Consider the following 4,574-nt stretch of genomic DNA (forward strand, 5'->3'; position numbering starts at 1 on the left):
ATTCCTAATGATCTGGGGAACAGGTTTTGGGGAAGTGTTAAAGTTGGAGCTCCACAGTTATACCTGGGGGGAGTGCAGGCTGACTGCAAAGTGGCACAGGGGACCCTTCTGAGTTGAGGACTCATCAGTGAGAAAGGTTAATCACACTAGGCAAGAATAAGGCCACTACCACCTTTTTAAAAAAAATTTTTTTAAAGATTTATTTATTCATTTTATGTATATGAGTACACTATTGCTCTCTTCAGACATATCAGAAGAGGGCATCAGATCTCATTACAGATGGTTGCTGGGATTTGAACTCAGAACCTCTGGAAGACCAATTGGTGCTCTTAACCACAGAGCTATCTTTCCAGCCAGCCCCAAGATTTATTTTTATTCATGTGTACAAGTGTTTTATCTGCATGTATGCGAGTGTGCCTGTTTGTGCAGTGCCCATGGATATCAGAAGAGGGTGTGAGATGTCCTGGAGCTGGGAGTTAGTGACCCTTGTGAGCAGCCATGTGGGTGCTGGGAACCAAATCCAGGCTCTTTGCATACACACAATATACAAATCTTGCCCTACCCTCCATCACCACAAAAAACAAAACTCATGCCTTTCTGTATATGAACAGACACAACAATGACCTAGAGCTGTCATCATCTCCACTGTTACCCCAACATCTCAGACAGGCCCCTCCAACATCTGCTGATTAGCCATACCCCAGAAACCACCTAGTGAGGGACTGGGGGCCAGATCCCTGCAGGCTGACAGTCAGGGGTAGCATGTGGGGGGGCTCACTGCCTCACTAGGACAGACTGTCCTCCTTCTCACTACCCCTAGAAGCTCCTCTTCCAGCTTTTGCTTTGTGGGGACAGTGTATCACATTACATCTGTGCCTTGTAATCACTGGGCAATGCTTCACTCGAATGCTCACAGGGAAATCAAAAGGGCAGCAGTGTCTTTTGGGCAGGTCGGGAGGCTCCAGGTTGGGTACAGCCTGAACCTGCAGTTGGGCAGGTCCAGCCTTCCTGCTGGGGACAGCTGCTGAGTCATGCTTCCTGCCTAGGGGAATTGAAACTGATCCTGTGGGAAGTTACACCTGTGGAGAGGAGAGCTAGGATTCCCTTACAAGGCAGAGCAAGGACACAGGCTCCTCCCAGCCTGCCCTTTGGATCCTTCTCCAATTCTCCTTCTGGGACAAGTCTACAGGGAGAGCCTGATGCTATGGAGAACTTCTTAAGGATATCAGCTGATTTCTGGGAACTGAGTGTAGGGGGAGGAAACAGATATAGCAGCTGTGCCAACTCTCCCCACCTTGAGGCTGGAACCAGCCTTAAGCAAACACATCAGCTGTAGCTAGGAAGGGACAGTTAGCACAATGTAGCTAGGAAGGGACAGTTAACACAATGTAGCTCCAACAGCCTCAGCAATTGCAATGGGGCTGTGTGGTTGTAGGACATGGCTGGAAGTTGGCATTTTCCCACTACTGTCCCCTCCAAGCTGCACATTTAGGATGCTGTGAGGGCTAAGGTTTTGCTTTAAGTTTTAATTACCAAGCTTAAAGATCTATAAAACAAACAAACAAACAAACAACAACAACAACAAAAAAAAACGCCTCTAAGTCATGAGCCCTGCTTGCCCAGGGACAGATAACTTCCTAGAATGCTGGGCACAGTGGTTCGTGGAAGATAAGAAGCCATATCATATATCTTCACTTCTGAAAGCAAGTTAGTTGCCCCAACTGTACAGGATGTGCTTGATCAGATGTAAGCTGTAGTCACTTAGGCAGGACGTATGCTTGCCCCCAGTTGGACAAAGGCAGGAAGTATGTAGTCTCATGGGGTTTGCCTTCATAGGTACCAGACTAACGTCATTTGTGTCTACTCTCTGGGAATTCTGGGTATGGACCTGGCTAGTGTCCATCCTCCTGGCCAGTATTTAATAAAGCTTGCTTCAAATTGGGCTCAAAAGTTGTGACAGTGCTCTTATGCTCACCTGATTGGACCTGTCAACGATGCATCTTAAAGAATGACTTACGTATCCAGCATAGATGACCATAGGCACTGGGTACCAGGTCAAGGTTAAGGTCAGGGAGAAGGCCAACTCCAGAACCTTACAAGCCCTCCCGGAATCTACTCAACCCATGAAGATTCTCTGCTGGAGGAAAAAGAACTTTCCAGAGGCCAAAGAGTCCTAGGATGTTTACTGAGTGACCGTGCACGGTTCTCCCACCCTGGGATTAAGGAGATCCTTCCTTTCAAGGGGTAATAAAATAGAATCATTTGGGTTGGCCATTATGGTTATGGAAATGACTACCTGCGGTGGAGGAAGGGAGTTTGCTCCAGGTCTGAGGAGAGTCTGTGTGTGGAGCCTTAGCAGTTAGGTGAAACCAGGCAAGAGTTCTCTACTCTCAATACCTCCGTCTTCTCACTGTAAGTCAAAACTGGTGGCCAGTCTATTTTCTAAGGGTAATTCTAAGGGGTTAAGAAGTGCTGGCTAGCTGGGTGGTGGTGGTACATGCCTTTAATCCCAGCACTTGGGAGGCAGAGACAGGCGGATTTCTGAGTTCGAGGCCAGCCTGGTCTACAAAGTGAGTTCCAAGACAGCCAGGGCTATACAGAGAAACCCTGTCTCAAAAAACCAAAAAAAAAAAAAAAGAAGCTGCTGGCTGTCAGGCACTCAGGCGACAGAGTGAGCATGCTGGTGCTTCTGTCATTTGTTTTTTCCTGACCTGACTATGGAAGTAAGGCCAGGGTGGTCTTCTGAGAAGGGTGGGTCTGGCTGAGCATAGATAAGTGCCTGCATGGACAGGACAGCATGCTAAGATGATGGTGACCGACAGGCTCTGTCCATGCACATGTATGTGCACACTCCTATCTCCAGGTAGCAAGGCAGCTCCCAGGCACTGCAGAGCACGGTGGAGAACAAAGCTCAGGGCCAGTTACACTGGAGAAGATCCAGGCCCGTCCAGCAGCCCCAGGGTCCAGGCTAAGGAGTCTCAAGTAGGAAAAAGGTATGCTTATTTTAGAGGTGACCTTGGGTGACACAGAGGAGGGATTGAATGGGTGGGACTAACTGGAGGAGGCTGGAAGGCAAAGAACACCATGGAGCTATCTCCTAGAAAGTCCCCGCCCGGCACAGAGGTGGCATCTGTGTGAGGAAAGGCTGGTTCACAGGTGTGAGGGGCATGGCAAGTGCGGCTGCAGGGAGAGGAGGTCATGGTACAATATTAATTGCACTGATCGACATGTGTGATATGAAACCTGATCCTGGCAGATATCCAGTCTGCACGGTGGCCACAAGGACCCTGAAGTCCTGTCTCTAAGCACATTCTATTCTTACTGACCAATTCTATATGAGTGTGTGTGGCCCTGAGGTTCCACTAGAAACACAGGGGCATTCGGGTTGGAGAACAGAGGGTCAGCATCCAGATGCCACCAATACACACTAGACATGTCTTGTGGATTTGTTTTGTTTTGATTCAGGTTCTCACTATATAGTCCTGACTAGTCCAGATCAGGCAGTATAGCTCAGGCTGGCCTCAAATTCCCAATGATCCTCCAAACTCTATTCCCAAGTTCTAGAATTATAGATGGATACTTACTATGCCCAGGAACAACGGCAGACTGGGGAGATCGCTCAAAAGGCAGCCCGGACATGAGGATCTGCATTTGAATCCCAAGAACCCAGCTAAAAGCTAGAACTGTGTTACAAGTGTCTGTGATCTCAGCACTTCCATGTGAAGACAGGAGAGCTTGGGAGCTCAGAGACCAGCTGTCCTGGTGTGTAGAGCAGAAAACAAACAAAGCCTGCATCAAACAAGGTAGAAGGCGAGGACTGATACCCGAGGTTGTAAACATGCAGACACACACACATGCACACACATAATATACACACATATATACTCATACACACATACATGCAAACAATACACAAGCATGCACACACTAGCACACACATACATACACACATGCATACAGATACGCACAAACATAATATACATACATATACACAATACACATATATGCGTACACATACACACATATTAATACACATACACAATGCACACACACATATACATACATATGCTGTGAGGGCTAACATTGTGCTTTAAGTTTTAATTACTGTGCTTAAGAGACCTATAAAATAAAAGTGCCTCTAAACTGTAAGTCCCACTTATCTAAGGACAGATAAACCTGAAAGCCTACTTGCCCAAGGACAGATAACTTCCTAGACTGCCGGGTGCTGTTCATGTACGATAACAAGCAAGCATTTTCACTTCTGTGAACAAGGTTGCTTACCTTAACTGCACAGGATATGCTTGATCACATGTAGGTGGAAGTTACTCCTGGCCAGTATTTAATAAAGCTTGCTTCAAATTTGGCTCAAAAGTTGTGGTAGCATCTGATGGAATTAATAACATACATGTGCACACACATACATGCAATACTTGTATGTGTATACCCAGGAAATGGGGCCAGGGAGATGGGGAACTTAGCTCATTGGTAGTGGTGGTTGTCTGGAAGTGTTGAGAGGCCTTCTATGAGAGATTAAGGCTGTGACTCTGTAGGTGAAGGCCTTCTCCATGTTCCCC

The sequence above is a fragment of the Mus pahari genome, chromosome 14, assembly GCF_900095145.1.
Source record: "Mus pahari chromosome 14, PAHARI_EIJ_v1.1, whole genome shotgun sequence".
NCBI classification, from domain to species: domain Eukaryota; kingdom Metazoa; phylum Chordata; class Mammalia; order Rodentia; family Muridae; genus Mus; species Mus pahari.